The 24,358-nt window shown below is 45.0% G+C and overlaps 1 protein-coding gene across 20 annotated transcripts in view; it reads right to left on the bottom strand.

The window, feature by feature from the left end:
* Positions 1–24,358, bottom strand: part of EPB41L1 (erythrocyte membrane protein band 4.1 like 1) — a 247,953-nt gene that overhangs the window by 102,955 nt on the left and 120,640 nt on the right. Inside the window, exon 1 of one of the 20 annotated variants that reach the window (XM_053249587.1) lies at positions 22,885–23,245. The exons of the other annotated variants lie outside the window; for them this stretch is intronic. The gene's annotated coding sequence lies outside the window, so the exon portion shown is untranslated. Of the gene's footprint in view, positions 1–22,884; positions 23,246–24,358 lie in introns of those variants that run through there. 20 annotated transcript variants of the gene reach the window in all.

Raw genomic sequence — 24,358 nt, 5'->3', positions numbered from 1 at the left:
CCCACCCCTGCCTTAAAATCCCTCCAGTTTAGTTTGAGTGTTGGATACATAGAAAGCTGCCTTATACCAAGTCAGACCCTTGGACCATCTAGCTCAGAACTTCCTACTCTGACTGGCAGCAGCCCACCAGAGTTTCAAACAGGAGTCTTTCTCAGCCCTACCCGGAGATCCCAAGGACAGAACCTGGGATGTTCTGTATGCAAAACCAATGCCCTTCCACCAAGCTAGGGTCATCCCATGTTAACTGTGTTCCAACCACAGCCAGAACTCTTGAACCCTTCCCACACCACCTCCTGCAGTTGAAGGAAGGCACAACTGTCTACTAGCACCCTGCAGAGAGGGGAGAGAGTGAATCCATCCGCAGTAGCACTGAGCTCATCAGCAGTCCTGCACCGTGCCCAATAGGCACTTGTGCAGAGAGTAGCAATCTTGTTCTAAATTTAAACACAGCCTGTTCATTGTTTATATTGCAGATTCTAATTCCGATGGCTGATGGTGAGCAAGGGTTTTTCTTATTATTAGCAATACAGAATTCAGCATCAGATCTCTCCCCCCACCCGCCACCCCTCTCCCCCCCACACACCCCCTGTCCATTGCCTCTTGATTTACAGGGATAAAAGGATATTTGCGTATTTTCCATAACAAAGAAAAATCCATTTCATCTTTTCTTTAGACACAGAAGACACAGACACATTCCTCTCCAAAGGGAATCTTTGCTCTTCTCCCCTTCAAACAGAAACACCATCCAAAAGCCCTGATAACAATTATTCATTCCAAAGAAGGAAGACTTGTCATAGTATTCAGAAATGGCAAGCATCTGAATTATCTCTGAGCAATAAATCCAGAAGAAGCTCCCCACCCCATTCCGTTCACTTGCCCACACATCCAGCTTTATCTTGCTTCCTTACCTTTCCCCAACCAACTCTCATTCCAAAGGAGGTACAAATGAAATGGTCAGGAGGAGACATATGACCATATGCTCCAGCTGTACCTATTTAACAGAGAGAGTCTGAAATAGTCAAATTTCAACAGGGGGCACACTGAGGTTGTGGATTTTTTATGCCAATGAAGTCTGACTGTCTCAGACAAAGCCTGGAGCATTCCATTCCAAGTCCTCTAGACGCAATCTGGACTTTGGCTCAGGTTTTGCTTTACTAAAAAATAAAATAAAATCTTGCCTTCAAGCTGCAGAGCTAAACAAAAAGAGGCAGAAGGTCAGCAGTTCCAGTAGCCAGGGGTTCCAGTAGCCAGGGGCTCCAGTAGCCAAAGAGGCAAGCGGTTCCAGTAGCTAAAGGTCCCCACACAGCTAAAAGTCCCTTCCCACAGTTTCTAGTCCCTTCATTATAGCCTTTTCCACTGCAGATGAATTGCTCCCACAGTCCTTGTGGAACTAATATTGTGTCCCCGATAATAAGTGTATACAAATTGCAAGGACTTTCCATAAAGCACTCTATTTTTGTCCCCTTAGTACATAGTTTTGGGTACAGACCATGGTACAGCTTTAGGGAGGTGCCACAAGTGTGCCCTCTGGATCTGCACATTGCATTCTATTCTTCTGGTGTCTCCTGGTCAGATTCCAGTGTTGAACAGGACAGCTGGTGATTAAAGGGCAGCCTTAAGAACAACCCTGCAGGATCAGGCCCAAGGCATATCTAGTCCAGCACCCTGTTTCCCACAGTAGCCCACCAGGTGCCCCTGAGAAAACCATAGGCAATGCCCTTTCCCCTGCTGTTGCTCTGCTGGAAAGAGGGAATTCCCTCACCTCTTGCTTGTGGGCTTCTCAGAGGCACCTGGTTGGCCACTGTGGGAAACAGGATGCTCAACTAGATAGGCCTTGGACCTGATCCAGCAGGGCTGTTCTTAAGGCTGCCCTTTAATCACCAGCTGTCCAGTATAACATTGGAATCTGACCAGCAGACACCAGAAGAATGGAATGCAAAGTGCAGGTCCAAAGGGCACCCCAGCGGCACCTCCCTAAAGCCTTGCAATGTCTTAGTTTCTCGGCATGCTTTCTATTCCGCCCCCCACCCCCACCCCAACTGCCAACTGCATTGCTTCAAGCAGTTCTGCCACGGCCATGGAAATCCATAAGGGACCACTAGCTTTTTAGGCCAGTGCTCCATGGCCCAAAGGAAGATCACTACCCCAGACTGCACGTTTGTTTACCAAGAGAGAATGCAGTCTGGTCAGCATGCAACAAACATTTCTAGAACATGTGTCACAATGGAGCAAAAGTCTATTGATATTACCAGCCCTTAAGAATTTCTACAAGCCAGTGTGACCATACATTACAAACATATGTTGAGTTATTTGTGGCCTAAGGGACAGAAAGAACCAACTTTTGTAAAGCTTCCCTGCCTGGTTGCTTGTGGGCAATTCTTACCAGCCACAGCATCCAGAGGGTGGATACTGATGTCTGATTTATCAGTGTATTGTTCCCCACTTCTCCAAGTGGTAAAGCATTCCAGAAGCAGTATTATCAGGTTTAGTGTCCTTCAGATTTAAGAGTGCTAGAAACATAAAGTGTCTTTGTAATATTTGCTCAATTATACAAGCAGAACTTAAAGAGGGAGAGAAAAAAGACACCCCTGCTAACACCTCCAAGTTATGATGTTCCTCACAATCAGGAAACCATCTCTTAACCATGAGCTCCTGAAGATCCTTGACTATTAACTAGGGATGTGCACTAACCTGTCTGGAGGCCCTTTTACGGGCCTCTGAACAGGTCGGAACACTGGCCGGTTTGAATATTCAGTGGTGGGGTGGGTAGGATTTTAAGGGCAAGGGAGGGTGCACTTACCTCTCCCCTGCTTTCACCCTGCTGGCATGGATGTCCTGTAAAATCTTTCGGGGTGGCAGTGTACCTCCCTGCCACCCCTTCTCCTCTGTGGCCAGAAGTACCAGCTAAGTACGTCATATGCAATTGCAACGTGCACAACGCCCAGTACTTCTGGCAGAAGAAGGGAAGGGGCAGCAGGGAGGTACACTGTTGCCCCGAAAGATTTTACAGGACTCCAGTGCCAGCATGAGGAGGGGTAAGTGCAACCTCCCCACCCTTAAAGTCCTACCCCCCACCTCTTCGAGCCACCCCTGCCCAGTTCCGTGCACATCCCTGCTATTAACCAGCCTCCTTCCTAACAAAAGAATGGTCAGCCAGCAGCCATAACATGAAACACTGTCCAATTATAATATAATTTCACTTATTCTCTAATACAGGTTAGTAGTGGTTTTCTCACAGCGACCTCATGAATTTTATGGCTGATTGGGAATTTGAACCTGGCTTCCTGACATCTACAGTCAAAGCCTGTAGTTCCATGTCCTTGGAACGACAGCCTCCTGTCTGCCCTGACCACTCACACACATACAACCCAGAAACACGAAAGCCCAGATTCTAATCCCCAGTCAGTCACAAAGCCGACTGGGTGATGATAGGCCTATCACAATTTCTTATCCTGACCTACTTCACAAGGTTGTTAGGAGGATAAAAGTGTGTGTGCCATGAGAGGGGAGGGGAATAGAACCTTGCACACTGCCAAGCTCCTTGGAGGAAGGGTGGAATTGTAATATCAATGACAATAATGACTGACATCCAGACTAATGAAGCAGTATGTAGCAATGTTGTGTGTGCTAAAGGGAAGAGGCTCCCATTCCCTCTGTAGGCAACTGTAACTCAAGAAGTACATCCCTGAAGGTTGTGCAGTCTTCAGGGACATATTTTCAGGAGTCAAAATCAGCTGCAGGGGGAAGGGGAGGTTGGTGGCAATTGCTCCTCTCTCAACTCATATGCTGTGTGTTCACTGCATGCGTGCTTCATTAGTCTGGATGTCTGGCAGTTCAGCATTAAATTGGGTTGTGGTGGTGGCCAGACATTCCCTGCTCCAGTCCTAGCCTACTGCCCCAGGGACTGCCTTTTGTCCTCTAGAGCTGCTACCTGTACTGGATCAAGTCCCAGCTGCCGCGTTACCTTATGACACCTTGCATGCACAGTTTCATAAGGAAATATGGCAGCTAGGCCACTTCAAGCAGCAAACAATGTTGCAGGGGACAAAGGCAAGGAGAGATTAAAAGGGGGGAAGCTTGAGGGACCTGATGTGGTCTCCATGCCCCTTAGGGAGGAGCAGGGCTTTCTACCTGGCCATACCTGTACTACTTATAGTAAGCAAGACTTCAAATTGACAGACAGAAGTCTTGTTTCTTCTAATCAGTGTTTTTCTTTCCAATCCATATGCAAGGAAAGCAAGGAGTATAAACAAACAGGAGTTCATTTAATTTCCCTGAGTGAAGTCATCTTTCTGAGGTTCAGGATGCCTCCAAGCTGAGACCCCCACTCCCCTGAAAGAGAAGGAACAGCCAACCTCTCTCCCCACCTCACCCCATCTGTCTGCCTAGGCTGTGCGAGTCTCTTTCAGTTCTATCCATCCCATTCCCCCAAGTACCAAGCCCAGAATGCTCTGTGGTACTTAAGCTTTTCTTCCAGCCGCCATCAGCTTCTTTCATTAATAATGAGTGTCTGGTTTTTATCAGCTCTGCTCACCCCACGTTTATGCCATAATACACTAAACAGAGTCAGCCATCGGCAGCTGGCAGATCCTGGTGAGACAAGGAACTGCAAAATGCTGACAAACAAGCCCTGCTGCAATTTGGTGCACACACAGATCAGGGTGCAATCCTAGCTAAGCAGAGGCTGCTTGTTTCCATCTTCATTATTTACCTTACAATGATATTATTGGCTTAAGTGTGAATTGAGATGCTTCACTATGCCAAACCACTCAGGGAAATATACAAGGAGTCTTGGGGCGCTTGTGAATGCTGATGCCATAAGATATCTCTGTTTGTCATCAACAAATTCATTGTGCATGAGCTTTCATAAGTGTTTGACTTTGGATTGTTGTTAAGCTGCCACGTGCCCTTTTCTTTTTACCCCAACAGACTAACACAGCTACCCTTTCAGAAATAAAAGGCAGTCTTTATACTTGAGGAATGTACAAGCCACTATTTAATTACATATCGTTGTATATGTTTTAAATACTTGTGTTGTTATGCTTAAATGATGTTGTCCCCTGCTAACTAAGCTGAGAGGCACCTTTCAAATTGATTCTCTTACATTTAACAGGGGGAGAGCAACAGTTCAACTCCACCACAGTATTCTCTAGTAGCTGGTGCTGGTGTCTTGGACTATGAGCCCTTTGGGGACAGGGAACCACATTATTATTATCTCTCTCTATATATAATTATCAAAGGCATACCCGTGGCTAATCCCATGTGTGGCAGCTCTTGCCAGAGTTCGCGAACAGAAGCACCTGATTGGGCAGTGGAGATTCCATATGCAGATAGGGAGAAGGAGCCTGAGATGGTTAAGGTCAGTTGGTCAGTCCGACAAACTGTTACTGGTCAGAAGATGTTCTTGATTGTAGAGGAGAGGAATCTCTCTCTCTAAATAAAAGGATAGTGGGCAGGGGTCTGAAAAGAGAAAGACTGTGAGGTAGGAAAGAGCCCTTTCAGGAGAAGGAGGCTGCTGTTGTGTGAATTAGATGAGGAAACAAGATAGGGGATAGGGGGCTGCAGCTTGGCCAATAGGTGCTAGCAATGCTGCAGCTGCAACCAAGAGGGATGAGGGAAATGGAAGCAACCAGATGCAGGAGGAGGAGTGCGGCTCAGGTGAGGGTAGAGATCTCTCTGAGGTAAGGGGGGCTGTGGCAGGGGGTGAAAGGAGCAATCAAGTACTAGCGTGCAGATGCTCTGCATGGGTTAAGCTAGTTCTATGTAAACTGCTTTGAGAACCTTTGTTGAAAAGCAGTATATACGTAACAGCAGCAGCAGCAGTAGTAAAGGAAAAGGAAAAGTTGTGCCAATGAGTCGGTGTCAACTCCTGGCAACCACTGAGCCATGTGGTTTTCTTGGTAGAATACAGGAGTGTGCAGCAGTTGTAGCAGCTGCTAAATATCTGTATGTTCTTAATACTGTATACCAAATGGACAAAAGAGATGATGAGAGAAAGAGAATTCAGGGTTTATTTTGAACCAGGGTTCAAGTCCATCACAGCTCAATATTAGTGAAACAAAATAGTGCCTCAGGACATGCAGAGTGCCTTTCCCTCACCACTGATTAATCCATAGTCTCTGTACATATTCTACCTGGCTTCATCAGCAGAAGAGGTGATGGAGCAAAGCGCCTTCTATTGTCCTGGATGGGATCAAAAACCATTTGGTTCCTCCCCATTCCCACATAAGAACAGCCTTGCTGGATCAGGCCTAGGGTTGCCAACTGTCCCACACTGTGCGGGATGTCCCTACTTCCTGCCAGGAATTTCTCCCGCTTTTTGATCTTACATTCTCTCTCTCTCTCTCTTTTTACTTTTAAAGCACCCGCTGAGCAGCAGAAGTGGCGTGGGGCAGCAAGAGCTCTCCTGCCTCCCAAACTATAGGAATGGGCCATGGGGTGCTGGGGCATCTGCCTCATTTGGGAGGAAGGCAGGGCCGAGAAAGGGACTCTTTCACCGCCTTCCCTCCCCCTCCCTCCTGCAGTGAGTCAGCAGGAGTGAGTGCTTGAGTGCTTTGAGTTCAGCTGCAGTGCACCTCTCGCCAGCACACCCCTACCCCAGAACAGCCACGGCCCATTCCCATAGATTGGGAGGTGTGAGAGCTCTCGCCGCTGTCCCTCTCCGCTGCCACTCAGTGGAGTTAAAAGTTAAAGAGAGAGAGAGAGAGAAGCCCCGCCCCTAGGTGGCCATGCCCCCGGCCCCCCTTGGCCCCCATCCTGATTTCAGCCAATGCAATGTTGGCAACCCTAATCAGGCCCAAGGCCTATCAGGTCCAGCATCCTGTTTCACACAGTGGCCCACCAGATACCTCTGCAGAGCCCACAGGCAAGAGGTGCACCTCTACCACCACCACTACAACTATTCCACTTGGACATTATTATCAGTGGTTTTCAGCGCTCCCTGCTGAAATAAGAGGGGGCCCCCCCATCTCTTACAACTTTTAAAAAGGCAGCCAAGACACATTTGTTCACCCAGGGTTTTAATTAGATACTGTTTTAATAGTTTGTGGTTTGTTTTAAGTGTTTTAACATTGTTTTAAATTATTGTAATGTTCTAACCTTTTTGTTTGTTATTTGTATTGTATTGTTTTGTTTTGTTTTGTTGTAAACTGCTCAGAGATGTGCATTTTGGGCAGTATACAAGTATACAAGTCAAACAAACAAACAAATAAACAAAGGGCTAGAAAGAGCTGGAAAAGAGTAAACAAAAGAGAAATGTCTCTCTTCAGACATTTGGCATCATCCTCCATTTGTACAAAGAGCATACACAGAATAAAAATCAGCAGGTTATACCTCTGTTGTAAGCACACTCAATTGCACAACTGCAGTGTACCTACTAGGAGTACAAGCATGGGCAGGGCACCATGTGATCAAGGAACCTTCGAAAAGTAAGAGGCGAATTCACATGAAGCCTGGCCCCTGACTATGCACAGGCACATTGCAGACATGTGTTTGAATATGTGTACAGTGGGAGGAAGAATCTGCCACCGGCACACTGAGGATTGTGACGGATGTCTGAAGCGGGCTGTTACTACTATTATACCACCATTGTTTTCTCCAATATGCTCTAGAGCAGCATTTTGGCAATATGAGCCAATGAAACCCCTGAACAAAACTATTGCAACATTGATGCTTCAAAACAGAACACTACAGCTTTAACATTTTCAAATCTCTGTTGAGATTTGACATGCTTGAAAAACTGTAATAGTATTGAAATGCCCTGTCATAACCACCGTAACAGGGCATTAGTAAGCACATGTCATAGCAACAGCTGTACACCGTGCATGAGCGATCTCAGTAGTTTTATGCTACCTCCTGGCATATGCAAGTGAATAACTATGCTAACTATGGTTACCAGTTATTTCTGGATTCACAATACCATTGACAAGCCACAGTAAGGTGGTCCATTGATCCACCTCAAGAGGGCTGCCATAGCACAGAGCAGTGAATTTATGAAGCTGAGTCCTGAGCTAATGGGAAAGAAAAGCAAGCTAAACATGGTTTGTCCATTGTATGCTTTTGGGAGCTCAAACCATCATCTGAGTTTCTAATCATGGTTAACACAAACCATGGTTTTGCATTATGGCTGAACCCAACCAACATGTTTTCAAGCTGTTCCCTACAGCCATGAGAACTAAAACATGCCTTTTATAAAGCCCTGAGCTATTTTGTAAGGACGGTCCAAAAATCGAATAACTAACTAACTAACTAACTAACTAAATAAATAAATAAGAACCACAGTTCTCGGAAACTCCAGATTGTATGCAGTGTATTAACCGCCCAGAGATGTTAGTTTGGGGCCATGTACAAATATACTAAATAAATAAATAGTGCATTGGCAACCATGTCATATCTTCAATATGGGCATGTTGGGGCCTCATTTGATCAAGTGATTCCTATAACCAGTAGCAACTCTCCAGAACATCAGTTCACTTATGGGTCTGTTGAACCTCATAGCTGGAATGATCTCTGTTATATTCTGAATTGCCTTTCTTCATTCTGGTTGAAATCCTCATAACACATCAGAATTTTTCATTATTCTTTTTGGAGCAGCTACCAATATATTTTATTGTTTGCTTTGTTGATTTCTGCTGGTGGACGGAAATAAAGATTGACTGTATATATTTTATTGCAGGTGTAAACAGCAGTCTGTGTCAGACCTCAACACCATTCTGAGCCCCATCACAATGATATTGCATTACCCTTTGTAAGCAAATACAGTAGTGAGATGCACATATTGCTGGAGAGAAAATGCCATCAGTGCTCTTGCTCCCCCCGTCCCCTTTAAGCAGACAAGAGTGAGACAGTTGGCTTCCTTGGATGGGCAGCCAAATAAGGTTGTAAATGTTGTGGGAGCAAATGACAGTGTGGGTGGGTTTATAGATTCATGTGGCTTGTATCTATGAGATATATGGCAAAACTGATATCCAGAAATTTTTCAGAAAAACTGTCATCTACTGCAGGACCCTATCCAAACGTACCTCTCTTCAACTCTCTTGCAAATAACATAGGAAGCTGCCTTATACTGAGTCAGACTCTTGGTCTATCTAGTTTAGTGTTCTCTAGAGTTTCAGGCAGGAGTCTTTCCCAGTTCTACCTGGAGATGCCAGGAAGTGAACCTGGGACCTTCTGCAAGCAAGCAGATGCTCTACCACTGAGCTTAGATCCTCTAAGGGGAATCTCTTATAGCAGACAGCACTTACAATGTAGTCATCTATCCAAATGCAAACCTGACCAGACCCTGCTTAGCAAGGGGACAATTCATGCTTGCTATTGCAAGACCAACTCTCCTCCCCAATTATTATTGATAGGGCTGTTTTCCAACTCTCAGTTGATTGTATGAGTTTTATCTGCCTCATCAGTTGACTGACTTTGCATAATTTCCACATGCATAAAAACCTATTCTGAAGAATTAGAATTCTTTTTAGATGATGTAATACAAGCTGAGGCAGGTATCATCTTAAAGAGGAATGCCTTTTCTAAGATGGCAACTTCTGCTTTACCCATGGTTTCTGTAAATACATGTTCTCAAAATGGGTTACATAGAACCATAAATAATAGATAAATAAGTTGGTTCCCAGTCCTCAAAGGGCTCACAATTGAAAAAGAAATATATGGTAGTCACCAGCAATAGCCATTAGAGGCATGTTGTGCTGGGGGTTAGATAGAGACAATTGCTCTCCCCTTGCTAAATATAAGTTTCACCACTTCAAAAAGTGACTCTTTGCTCAGTTAGCAGAAGTAAAAAATCCCCTACACTGTAACTCTACGCATGAACATGTGCGTGTGTGTATATATCTATTTATCTATCTTTTTAAAGCTGTTTAGGCCTCACTAACTGACTGACATGAAACTCCCAGACCAAACCATGAAAGATAGAAACATGCCGTTTTAGAAGGTAGGTTCAAGATTTTTCCCAGACTACCAGAAAAATTTGGAAACTTGGGGAAACTGCTTAATTTGTCAGAAAATTTTGGGAGAACTCTCCCATTGGAAACATATGGGGGAATTATACCTTCTGAACAACTTTGGCAGTTTTCTTGGGTACTTTGAGAGACAGAAAGACTGGATTTTCAATGAAGTATGAAGCAACAAACAAGCTATATTTTTTCAGTGTCATTTCAATCCATGTTGGATTTCCACAAAACTCACTTGAGAAATCAAAAAACACAAACAAGCTTAAATGCTGGAGATATCGATACATTTTGCTAAACATCGCCCTTATACCGCCTTTTGCTAAACATGTAAACAATTCTGGGCATCAAACTAGCAACAAGTGATAGGAGACTGCATGGTCATTTTGTGGTACAGGAGGAATGATTGCAAACTACAAGAGCATTTTATTAGTAATGTATACACACACACACTTAACATTTGTATCCTGTTCTTTTTCAAAGGAGCTCAGAGCGCTGTACCTTCTTCCCACATTTTATTCTCACAAGAATCCTGTGTGGTGTGTTAGGTTTGATTCATCTTCCATTATCCACAGCAAAACAGTGTAATCTTTCACATGTAGCCCACTATAATTTGGCTACTTTGAACATATGTAAAGGTGGTTTGGGAAAGAAGGATCATGATAGAGTAGGAACAGGACTGCATGACTGGAGTGGAGTCTTTTCTCATTTTTCACTGCTAGGTGTCAGCTACATCCCTTGGGACCGATCACAGAAATGCTGTTATAAGCTATGCTCCATATATACTGAGCAAAGATCTGTTGTTGTCATGTTGTATTAAATGTTGTGGGGACAAATATTTAAGCACATATGCAATTTCAAATCCGATCATTAAGGCTAAGTTGAAGGTGGGGAGCAGGCTTGAGAACAGAGAGCAAACAGCTAGAATGCAGAAACTGGTCAGGCTATATTACAACCAACCAGGTGGCAATCATAACAGTACCTGCTATAAATCTGCTAAATGGAAAAGCTGTAACAAAGGCGCTTTCCAGATTAAACCCTACAACAAAGGACACTACAGATCTCCTAAGTGTCCGTACTTCCTGTGTTGTGACACCACAGTCCCTGTGCTGACAACAAGGTACCATTCACATTTCCGATGCCATCTTTCAGATTTTATCTTTGCGATATAGTCCTACAACGTTGCAAGTCCGTTGCAGAAAAATAGCTGTATTTTCCCGTTGTAGGAGTTCAAGATTCTGGGGGTCATTTTCAACTCGATCCTGCCAAGTTGAAGCATTTAACCCCATTGCAGCATGTAGTCTGGAAAGCACCAAAGAGTTTAATACAACTCTGTCGGCAACAGCAAATGCTTCCAGGACTTGTTTAGCTACCCATCCTTTTCAGGCAGGAGCAATGTAGATACAGAAGAAAATCATATTGCTAACTTTATAAAATACTTACCGGAATGCTAGTTACTTAGGAAGTTCTATTATCCATAAGAACTTTTATGTCCACCAACAAAAATTAGTCCAACAAAGAGGCATAATCCTACCTATTTTGCATCTCTCTTGGACTAAAACAAGAAACATATACTATGACATTAATATGCAAACAGTGTGGCTATAGCCCTGGATCAAGCAGCTGGCTGCTATAAAAAGCTGTATTTAGCCTGTTTCTGAGATTATGCTCTTCTGAGATTATGCTCTTTCTTTTCACCGTAAAGAAAACAGCCTGGACTGTGTCACTTTATTTATTTTGCATGCTATCCATATGTCCTGGGATCATCATCCCAATAACATAAAGTATATACTATTATTTTAGTAATCCTTACAACAGCCTTATGGGAGGAGAGCTGGCCTTGTGGTAGCAAACATGAATTGTCTCCTTTGCTAAGCAGGGTCCACCCTGGTTTGTATTTGAAAAGGAGACAACATGTGAGTACTATACCTGTAACTGGCTTGGGGCCAGGGTACCTGTCAGACTGCATTCACCTATATGAACCTGCCAGGGCCCTCCACTCAGCATCTCAGAACCTGCTCATGGGCACACCATTAACAGATATCCAGTTGGTGAGACTAGAGACTGGGCCTTTTCAGTAGTGGCCCCTCAGCTTTACAACATCCTCCCTGAAGAGCTTCAAGATGCTCCCTCCCCTCAGTGTTTTTTAATTTAAAAAAAATGTTAATACTTTAAATGTAGTTTGAGCCTAGTCTTTTAACTTGTTTAACTTTATTAGTCTTTTATTTTACTTATTAATGTTGTGAGCCACCCCAAGCAGTCATGTACTGGAGGGGCAGGGTATAGATATTTTAGAACAAATATATAGTCTGCTATTATGTCCATATTGCAAATTGCGGGGGGTAAAGCTCAGTGATAGGGCTTCTCAAATGGCCATCCATTAAGTTCATGGCTGAGGCAAGATTTGAATGCAACATTTCACCGTTCAGCCCAGGGGCGTAACTATAATTAGCCAAGGGGAAGCCGTTGTCTCAGGGCCCCCAGCCTCTGGGGGGCCCCCAGAGACATGTCGCGTGTCTCCCCCCAGCGCCTGCCGCCCCAGCTTCTTCGTGTATCATTTATTTATTTTTTTAAAAAAATCCTTGTTGAAATCAGGATGGTAGCGCACCATAGTCCTCTCTCCCTCCTTTCTCCCTCTCCACCCTTTTGCCTTGTCACGTGGGCTCCAGCTCCTCCTCTCCCCCATCCATTGGCTGTAGCGCCCCACGTGAGCCAGAAAGTCAAATGACTGTAGATACAGGCAACATGGGGCTACAGCAGCAGGATTCGCCAGAGGACTCAGAGCCAGGTTAGCTGAGTGTTCGCCGCAGCAGCCGTTTCTCTCCCCCTCCCCATCCTTGCCCCCACCTGCATGGCTGGGCACATTGCATTGGGCTGCATGATCATGGCCTGCTTCTCTCCCCCTCCCCAACCACCCACATGGCTGGGCATGCCTCCCGCTTCTCTCCCCCCTCCCCGCCCGCATGGAGGCCCGCTCTTCTCCCCGCCTGCCTGCAGGCTGCTGCTCAGCTGGGCATGGCGCCAGCGGCCCGCTTTTCTCCCCAACTCCCTGCCTGCCTGCAGGTGGCCGCTGCATGCTGCTTCTCCTTGGCTGGCCAGGCTGGGCATGAAGGCCTGGCGCTTAAATCCCTACACTCACCCCCGTGCAGCCTGCTGCTTGGCAATGGAGTTAGGAGGAGGAGACGCTTGGAAGACATAGGAAGAGAGAGGGCAGCATCCAGTCTAAGCCTCATGGAAGTGTATGAGGCACGTGAAGTGTATGAGGCACGTGAATCGTGGCTAATTAATAAATTAATCAGTTGTACTTAATTAATCACTAATGTCAATAGGGGTTAGCCCCTGGATCTTGCCCATATAGTTATAATTAGTGCTATTGGTTACTAAAGCTCTCCCAAACACTGTCTCAGTTCTTCATATTGTCTTTAACCTGTGGAACTCCCTGCTGTAAAGACAGTATTGGTGGCATTTACCAAAAAAAAAAAAAAAGGCTGTGATGAAGGAGTTTGTCTTGGACATGAGGGGTGTGTGTGTGTGTGTGTGTGTGTGTGTGTGTACCTAGCTGGTTCTGCTGTGCTGTTATTTACACCTTTTAACTAGTTGGGATAGTTAGCAGTCTACATTGGGCCAGGAGAAGGAGAGGAAGGTGGTGACAGGCGTTGGGGGGAGGGGGAGGGCATTTTACAACCTTGCCCCTGGTTCATCCTTCAATATCAAATGACTATAATACATATTGTACAAAAGCAGTCTACTTTCTGCATTTTCCCACAATACTGCTTTATAGCAGAATGTCTCCTACTGGCCCTGCTAAATCCAAGCAGTTTAACAGCAACTTCTACAGCACCCAAAGTCATGTACATACTACTTTTAAACAGCAGCAAGTTGCTGCATCATTATTTCATGGAGACAGGCCTGAGCTAAACTCAAAGAAAAGCTAGAAGACGCTAAGGGTATGCACAGGACCAGAGGCAGCGTGTGCGGGCAGGCAGGGGGTAAGACTGCGCTATACTGCCCTTCCCCCCCCAGACAATCCCAGAATGGTGGTAGGAAGTGCGGACAGCAACTCCCACACTGCTGCACACAGTGTAGATCTTTGAAGACCTGCACACATCCCACATTGGTGCATTGGGAGATATCTCTGTGCGGTGGATGCTCTAGGCGCCCATCTCTCACATGACCTTGGTCAAACGCCAGGCCCAAAAGGCAGGTTAGGCACCACAGCAGCATCAGGATCTACACAGTTCTTGGTACTGCACACAAGCAGCCTAACCCAGGCTGGGATGCCCTAACCTGGGTTAGGCTGCTCATGAGAACAGCCTTACTGGGTGATATTGAGATTAATGCTACATATGCACTACTGGAAAGGAACAATTTTCATCAATCCCCCCTTCCCTCTGAAGCCCTCTGTGCCTTCCAAAAAGGCGACCTCAGGGATACATTTTTGGAAGGCACAGTGGGTTCCTAAGAGAAGAGGAAATTGGCACAGATTACCCCTTCCTGTAGTTTGCACACAACATTAGCCCTGATGTCAGCCATTTTGAGCAGGTTTGCTCAGAACCTTTGTACAACTTTGTTCAATGAGGCTCACTCTCATAAGAACATAAGAACAGCCCTGCTGGATCAGGCCCAAGGCTTGATCTCTGACATCTCGCACCAGATCCTGGGCACCACTCAGGAACCAATGTTGCCATCTCTCTGGTTGGTTCCATGACTAACTGTTCTAAGGCACAGTCATTTAGCTTGTCTAGAAATTTGGCATTTCTGTCATAATCTGAATGTGAATTTACCTAGTCTATGTGTGGGTAATTGAAATAATCCATTATTATCACTTAGTCTCTTTTTGATGCCTCTTTGATTTGCTTCTCCAACTCCAGGCCATTCTCAGTGTTTTGATCCAGAGGGCAATAGCATGTCCCCAATAACACATTTCCTTTCAGTCATCGGATTGTCACCCATAATGATTCTGTGAAGGACTCTGGTCCTCCTAGATTTTCTAATTTGTTGGATTCTATCCCTTCTTTAATATACAGTGCTACTCCACCCCCAATCCTCCCCTCCCTGTCCCTTCTGTAGAGTTTATATCCAGGAATAACAGTGTCCCACTGGTTTTCACCATTCCACCATGTTTTCGTTATGCCCACTATATCTATGTTTTCATTAGTGACCAAGCACTCCAGCTCTCCCATCTTCACTCGGAGGCTTCTCGCATTGGTGGTATTATTCTTATTTCTTATTTACACAGTCAGACAGGTGTTATTGACTAGTTTGTTTTATCCAGACATCGAGTCCTTCCCAAGGACCTGGGATGGCTGAATTTTATTGTCAATTGTTATAGATATTGTCGCAGAATATAGGCTGTTCCCAGTAAATCTGCTTTTTGTAATTGGCTGATGGTGATTTCTGTGGCCCCTATGGTGTTGAGGTGCTCTTCAAGTTGTTTTGGAATTGCACCTAGGGCGCCAATTACCACTGGGATTATTTTGGTCTTTTTCTGCCTCAGCCTTTCAATTTCAATTTGTAGATCTTTGTATTTTGTTATTTTTTTCTATTTCTTTTTCTTCTATTCTGCTATCCCCTGGTATTGCTATGTCGATTATTTTAACTTGTTTTTCTTTCTTCTCGACTACAGTTATATCTGGTGTATTGTGTGGCAGATGTTTGTCTGTTTGTAGTCGGAAGTCCCATATTTTTTATTATTATTATTATTATTATTATTATTCAATTTCTATACCACCCTTCCAAAAATGGCTCAGGGTGGTTTACACAGAGAAAAAACAAACAAATAAGATGGAAACCTGTCCCCACAGGGCTCACCTTCTAAAAAGAAACATAAGATAGACACCAGCAACAGTACCTGGAAGTACTGTGCTGGGGGTGGATAGGATACCTATACACTGATTCTCTTACCTAGCATTTGCGTTAATTCCCTTAACTTCCTTTGACCTTTTTGACCAACAGTCATATGTTTCCTTCTGATCCACTCCTGATTCCACTCTGTCCCCTTCTGGTTTATCTAAAATAAAGTGTGTCCCTCAAGGCTCCATACTTTCTCCAATGCTCTTCCCCAAAAGGAACAGGCTCATAGTCTGGGAGTACTTCTGGATCCACACCTCTCCCTGGTTTCTCTGGTTGAGGCGGTGGCCAGGGGTGCTTTCTATCAGTTTCGGTTGATATGCCAGCTGTGCTCATTTCTCAAGATCAATGACCTCAAAACAGTGGTACATTTGGTGGTAACCTCCAGACGTGACTTCTGTAATGCACTCTACGTGGGGCTGCCATTGTACATAGTCTGGAAAGTTCAGTTGGTTCAGACTGCGGCAGCCAAGTTGGTCTCTGGGTCATCTCAGAGAGACCACATTACTCCTCTGTTGATGGATCTACACTGGCTGCCAATAGGTTTCTGGGCAAAATACAAAGTGCTAGTTATAACTTATAAAGCCCTAAATCGCTTAGGCCCTGGGTATTTAAGAGAACGCCTTCTTCGCTATGTGGCCCACCGCCCATTGAGGTCACTTGAGGAGGTCCATCTCCAGTTGCTACCAACTCGTTTGGTGGCTACGCAGAGACGGGTCTTCTCAGCTGCTGCCCCAAGATTGTGGAATGCACTCCCTACTAAGTTACGAGCCTCCCCATCTCTGGCAATTTTTTTAAAACTTCTGAAAACACATCTCTTCAACCAAGCCTTCTCAGCTTTTTAAAACTTGTTTTTAAATTGTTTTGGCTATTTAATTGGTGTTTTATGATGTTTTAATTGTTAATTATTATTTTATGCAGTTTTATAATTTCTGTTTTAATTGTTAATTGATTTTAATGGTGTTTTAATGTAAACTGCCCTGAGCCTTTTGGAAGGGTAGTATAAAAATTTTAATAATAAATAAATACACAAAATAAAATGTTTGCACCTCTAAGTAAGTATACACACGATTGCAATCTAGATAGTTAGATTGCACCAGTATAAAATGTTTTCTTTAATCTGTCCAGAGATATTTTTTTTCTGAATAAACAAACAGTTCCTGGTTAAGCACAGGAGTGCCTGAGATTCTTCTTCTGTTCTTACAGCACAATAGCCATCAGGAACAAGCCTTGTGCATATAGCTATATAGTCAGGGATTTTTTCAGATATTATACTGAATGTATAGAGGCTAGAGGCAAGCAGTCCTGCTCCCCTGACTCCATGAATTCACTTAACATTAGAAAAGGGCCAAAGTAACTAGCATAATTGCATATTCTTTCAGACAGACTCAAAACAGAGGACATGCCATTCAGTGTAGGCCTTGTTTTCAGTTTCTTGACTTGCTCACTAAATGTCCTGTTGAGTTTTGTGTGCTGTGCAATATAGCTCAAGAGCTCTTGTCCAGCATGCATTAATAAGCAAGTTTCTTAGTTCCTAGGAGGTCTGCACATGTTATTCATAAAATGCTTCCTCTAGATTTCCAGTTTAGCCCATTGCCTGCTCACTTCTTGCCCAACCCAGTGGGATGCTGGAAGATGGCATGCTGGGATGAGTATGATTCAAAATGCTCATCAGCATAAAAGCCAAGGCGACAGCATAGACTGCCAACCAACAGCAGCCATACCACTAGGGTATCATCCTCATGGCAGTCTGCCTTACTGCTCATTCTATGAACACCCACAGCCCACAAAAGCACAATAAAGCCCCAGACTGTATCCAACTCATTGTCTGCCTCTCTTAGCTGTGAGCTTTCTGGTAAAGATAATACAGCTAGTGCCAGCACGACACAGAGAGAGAAAGGCGTGCAGATACTGGGTCTAACCAGAAGCCATTCAGGCAAACAAGAGACCCACAGCCCACATTTCCCCTGCTGTGTCCAGCTGAACCCCACAGATGCACACTGGGCTAAGTGGTCTTTGTAAAAAAGCAAGGAGTCATGGCTAGCACCGTCTAGGACCAATGCTGGCACGGACAAAGTCTGCATTCAGACCCATAGAACCACTGCAAGTTGCCAAACTGAAGAAGCAAGCAATCTTGCTGCAGACACTCAACGAGGCACTGTCCCTTTCCTTCTCCTGCCGCAGCCTCTGCCCTCTCGGTGCCCACAAGGCTATGAAGAAAAGCATTCAGTGCAAAGAGCTTGCTATTGACATCGCTATCTGTGTGGTCCTCGGTTTGTTCAAAGTGATTGCCCCAAAGCAGGGGCATTGCTAGATACTGAAAAGATCTGGACTCTGAGCCCACACCCTGCTTTTGATAATTAAACCCAACCACCACCCAGCCCCAAGAATAGTTATGTATGATTTTTTCAAGTCTCTTATCTTATAACACAGCACCTATGGGGGTGGAAGCAGCAGAGAGACAGTGAAGCAACAAGTGAAGCTCTCTCATGCTCTGTGCTGGTGCCTCCATTGCTGCACTTCCTGTCTGGAGGAGCTCATGGAAGAGGGAGGTGGCTGAACAGATTCAGGGCTCTGAGCAATTTATTAGGGGCCCATGGACCACCACCTAATGAAGCCCCTGCCCCAAAGTCCTGAGGAATCCAACTCAGGGGTACACTCTGTGCTCCCACTGGAGGCAAATCATCATCTTAATTAAGTTGGGAATGTTCACAACAATTCCGCTGACCTCACTGGGTTGACACAGGCATGGAAATACTATTACCTAAATATATAACATAACAGAATGGGGCTCAGTCTTTTTTTCTCCTCTGAAATGAACATTAGGGGGAGGGCTGGTCCCAACTAAGCGGTACCGTATGGATGAGGTTTGAGAGAGATTTGGGGTTTTATGTCTCCTTTTTAAAAGATGTGGGTAGCATCTCCTTTTTTAAATGTGTGAGCTGCATCAATAGTCACACTGCTCTTGCATTAAACATTACCCACATCAGGGTCATAGCCACCATTGACCAAACAGGTCCGAATAACCTGGGCCGGCATGCCCTTGGGGCCACTCCTGGTGCCCCAGCCAGCCAGCACCGGGTTCCAACATGGTCAGAAGAGCCTTTCCCTTGGAAAGTCAGAGAGACACATTCTCTCTGAGAAATCATGTTCTGAAGAAATTTCACGTTCTTAAAGAAAATGCATTTTCTTTCCCAAGAAAGCACATATATTGCTATTAAGACTCTCATGTGGAATGTACAATACAAGACCAGAGGAGAGCTGGTCTTGTGGTAACAAGCATGACTTGTCCCCTTAGTTAAGCAAGGTCCACCCTGGCTGCATATGAATGGGAAACTAGAAGTGTAAGCACTGTAAGATCTTCCCCTTAGGGGATGTAGTCACGCTGGGAAGAGCAGAAGCTTCCAAGTTCCCTCCCTGGCATCTCCAAGATAAGGCTGAGAGAGACTCCTGCCTGCAACCTTGGAGAAGCCACTTTCAGTCTGTGAAGACAATACTGAGCTAGATAGAATGATAGTCAGGATATGGTAGCTTCCTATGTTCCTGGCCAAGCTGGGAACCCAGCGATGGCTGAAGCTTCTCACAAACTGCCTTTCCAAGAAGGGAAAGGTGCTCCCAGCCATGTTGGAAACCCAGCACTGGCCACTAAAGCGGTTTGCAATTGGGGCCGCGTGGCCCCACTTCTGCATTTTGCCACACCCCCGTTTCTGAAGTCAGATGCAGGGTGTCGAACATCAGATGCACAAAGGGGGGTGGCTGGGTGACAGGGGCTGTGGCAGTGAGCTAAACAGCCACCGCTAGCCTCGCTACCGCTAGCCTCGCTACGCCATTGATCCACGTACAACTATTTCTTCTGAGACCTTCTCTCTCTGCTCCCCCCATGTATGTCCCCGAGGAACCCCCACCTCTCAGTGACGTATTTTTGAGTAACACTGTGGGATACAGCAGAAAGAGTGGCTCAGAAAAACAATAACTGCACACAGGCAACATACGAATGTGAGGGCAGCATTAGACTAGCTGCTGCTCAATATTTTTCTGAATGCATGCAGTCCCCCAATTATGCAGAATCTCTACCTTTTCTGGGCAATTCTCTCTCACTGCCCTGTTATTGGCATGCAGTCAGCAAGTTTGCTATTAGAGGGAATTACTTTTTTAAATTTATAACTACTGGAATCAAGACTCTGGAGTCCCTATTTCGCAAGCACAGAAAGACATCGTGTGCATTTCAAGCATCTGTTCTAGCCAAGTGTATACACATTGTGTGTGCACACACCACTGGCTAAACTCAAAAGAATGTTAAATGCATCACCAGCTAGCTGGGAGGTTATTTTGGTTTTAAAATAGCAGCCGTGAGGACCCAATCCAGATCATGACCATATCCCGCCTCAAGTTGCTATGAGCCCAAGGGTGCCACTGCAGTAAACAGAACTTAGGGGGCAGATTTTGTCCTGGGAGAGGAGAAATGTTGACTCATTCCCAAGCGAAAGTTCCCAGCCATCTTAGCTGAACTACCCGCGGGAGGTGGCAATGGTAAACCCCTCCTGTATTCTACCAAAGACAACCACAGGGCTTTGTGGTTGCCAGGATTTGACACCAACTCGACGGAACACTTTACCTTTACTATTCTGTTCAGCAATAATTTTATCTGGATGCAATTTGCTAATCTGACTGCTGTTTGGGCCAATGAAACAGCAATCAAATCTTTCAGGACTCAACCCAGGAAATACAGAAGGGATCCAGATATAATCCAAGCAGGTTTAGCAAATGTGCTAATTCAGAAAAGCTAAACCACCACCACCACCACCCAAAAATCCTCAAAAAAAACCATAAATAGGACAGGACCTGGGATCTGTAAAATTAGCTGCCTCTGCTGAAACATTCAAATGCAAGAACCACACCCTGCTCTGTGTTTAGCTTTTTATATAATGGGGCCATCCATCTGTAAGTTCATTGATAGCACTAGCAATTCAGCAGATTTCTACTTTGAGAACATAACACAAGCTTACTGCCTTCTCTCTGGTATGAATACGTATTTTTGAAAATGCAGGCAGGCTGCACTTTTGATAGGCCAGTCAATGATTTGTACCTCTGAAATTAGGGAAGGGTTTTCATTTTGAAGATCTCATATCCATATTATGATTCCTAGATCTACATTATGGAAGTCTCAACAACTGTACACTGCATCCTGCCTAAATGTACCTCTCCAATATTATTTCAGTCAGGGATTGCCGGATCAGTTTTTAAAAGCCGACAGTACCCTACCAAAATAATATTGGAGAGATACACATCTCTCTTGAGTAAAAGCAACCAGCAAGTCAGATCCAGCTACATTACTGGTATACATTTGTACTGATGGAACAAAACCAAGATATACCAACAGAAGGCCTGCCTCAGATAGTGTGGCCAGCTCTCTCTCTCTCTCTCTCTCCTCTCTCTCTCTCTCTCTCTCTCTCAACTGGCCCAAGTTTTTGTACCTTTGAACAGCAGATGGACATGCAAAATTTTTTAGCAGGTGCCAGGAAAAGTTTCAAATACTTTTAACCATACATGCAAAAGGCTTTTACTGGCTCCTACTAAAATTCTGCATGTCAGTCTGCTGTTTGGGTACAAAACCTGGGCCAGTGATGCCCAGGTTTTTTACCCAAACAGCAGAATGACATGCAGAATTTTATACCTGCTCAAATTCCCTCTTCTGTATAACCATTACAAGGAATGAGGCACTGCAGTATAGTGGTTAGACTAGGACCAAGGAGACCCATGTTCAAATCTGGTTCTCACTTGTACCTGGTTACCTTATATCTGATCAGTATTATGCATCTGTCTCCTTCAACAGGACACAGACTATTAGTTACAGAAAGAATATAAGAAGCTGCCATATTCTAAGTCAGACCATAGGTCAGACTGGCAGCGGCTTCTCCAAGGTTGCAGGCAGGAATCTCTCTCAGCCCTATCTTAGAGATGCTAGGGAGGGAACTTGGAACCTTCTGCTCTTCCAAGAGCAGCTCCAACCCCTAAGGGGAAGATCTTACAGTGCTCACACATCAAGTCTCCCATTCATATGGAACCAGGGCAGACTCTGCTTAGCTAAGAGGACAAGTCATGCTTGCTACCACAAGACCAGCTCTCCTCTCCAGGAGACAGGCACACCTTCCTTGACTCATTGATTCCCCCACTATTTCATACACTGTCTGGCCATTCTGCTCATGTTGAGAAAGCAGACAACTCCAGAACGCCTGAATTGACAGAGGCATTTGTGTCCTACAAGACTGCATGGCAGAGGCAGGTTTTCAAGAAGCAACTTTTCCAGCAGCAACACCACACAGATGACAGCTACCACAAAACCTATAATATGCTTTCATTTTTCATGGTGCAGCTCTTAAAAGCACAGGGATACCTTTCAAGGCCCAGGGTTGGCAATCCTCAACAATTCTAAAATTTCACCACAGCTGAGAAAAGGAATCATGTTCGGAGCTGCTGGGAATCCCAAAAGAGGGCAGTCTAGGAAGGCCCATTCCTCACTAATGCATTCTGTTATTTATGCAACAGAAACAGCGCCAGGGTGGCATTACTCTACAGCGTATGTAGCATTTCAAATAATCCAACCCTTTTGTGCGAGTTAAGGAACTCCTGTATAGCCTAACTGTCGAAAAGACTATTTTCAGGGGTGGAGAGTGAAGACTGGAAACCTCTATTCAATGTGCTTCCTACACTGCCATTTCCAGAACATATCCATTTTCACTACACTGCTGGCAGTAAGGATCCACCCTGGAGATAGGCTGCAACATCCCTTTCCAGGCAGCAATAGAACAAAAAAGAAAGAGAAAAGCACATCCACCCCATCTCTGTCGCTTTTGCAGCAAAGCCTTAAGGAGCTGCATTGCACTGGCTCAAGGTTACAGTGGTACGTGTACTAGCTTGGAAACTACAAGTCCAGATGGCGTATCTGTTTAGAGGAGAATATTATTACCCAGACATAGAAAGTGAAGGCTAAGAAAGCCCCAGAGAAAGTCTCTGTTGCAAAATATATTCCAGTATTCTCCTTCCCTCCGCTCCCCTCCTCTTCCAGCTAAGCAGCTCCTACCTTTGCAAGTGATCCTCATCTCTGCTGCGACGCTCCTTTCCATTGGACTGATGCTGTGTGTACAACACACTCCTTTCTGCAGAGCAACCTCTTCTCTAACTTTAACACCCCTACGCATTGATTGATGCATACTGCAGTCACTGCAAACCTCGCAGTCCACAGCTGGGGGTGGGGGGAATAGATTGGGATCCCCTCCCACACTGCCAGGCCTGAGCTTCAGTGACGATGCTGCCTCTCTCTCCATCTCTTTCTCTCTCCTCCTGGGATTTCCCCTCTTTAACACAAATCTAGCAGATGGCTTTAGACTAATAGCAGCAATCCTTGTTAGGCACCCAGTGGTGTTCACTGAGCCTGCTCTCCTCCTTTTCATCCTCCCTTGGCTGCAAGCATCTGGCTCATTTTAAGCAGGTCTCCGGGGAACAATAACTGCTTGCTGTCATCCCGGAATATCACACACTTCACTGCTGGAAAAACAGCAGAGGAAAATGGGTCTGAATGTTCTCCTTCTAGGCCCCTAGTTGGTCCATATGCCTCTATTAAAGCTAGGTGACATTCTTCACGTTTATATTTGTTTCAACTACAACGCTTGCAAAGCAAATGCAGGATCAACGTCTGCACAGGACCTCCTTAAGCAGAAGAGGCAATACAAACAACTTCTTAAACAAAAGAAAAGAGACACCTTGAAAGACAACTGGTTACATACATCTCATCCAAGCAGTCAGAACCAATGACTCGGTCCTATACTGGCAAATCAATGCAGATCACCACAGCAATGGTCTGACACATCTGGACAGCTGCATCCCACCAGAGGTCTGGGAAAGACATTTTAGCAAACTATATAGAGATGAAGTAAGAGACCATAGATACGCTTGGTATGACATAGGAGAACCTGCCTGGCTGGCTGCCGATGATGCCTGCAGAGGTCAAGGATCTGATCTCTCAACTAAGACTTGGGGAGGCTCCTGGTGATGATCTAACGTTCCCCCACCCCTGAGCAAATAAAAAATAACTCAGAATAATAGGCTCCCATTCTGGCCTCACTATTTACTATATTGATAAGTACGGTTACATCCGTAGGGACTGGGGGCTAGCAGTTATTGTTCCCATTTTAGGAGGGATGACCCAGCAAATTATAGACCCATCAGCTTGCTTCGTCAGCAAGCTCAATACCAGATGCCTGTACTGGAAACTAAAAGATTGGCTGGAGCAAGAAAACCTCCTAGCAGAAGAGCAGGCCGGATTCAGGGAGGGATGATCCACCATTAACCAGTGCCTAGTATTCCAGCATCGGATTGAGAAATACCCCACCCACAACACAGTCTCCCTCTATGCTGCCTTCACAAACCTCAAGTCTGCATTTGACTATCTCATGAGCCTAATTCGGGGGGAAACTGGAAGCCTCTCTGAACAACTGGTGCCTGCTATCTCTTATTCATACCCTTCATGATAGCATGTCCCTGAAAGTCAAATGCAA

This window comes from Hemicordylus capensis, chromosome 4 (genome assembly GCF_027244095.1).
Source record: "Hemicordylus capensis ecotype Gifberg chromosome 4, rHemCap1.1.pri, whole genome shotgun sequence".
Classification (NCBI taxonomy): Eukaryota; Metazoa; Chordata; class Lepidosauria; order Squamata; family Cordylidae; genus Hemicordylus; species Hemicordylus capensis.
Note: the sequence above shows the minus strand (reverse complement) of the source record. Positions and strands in the feature narration are given on the sequence as shown.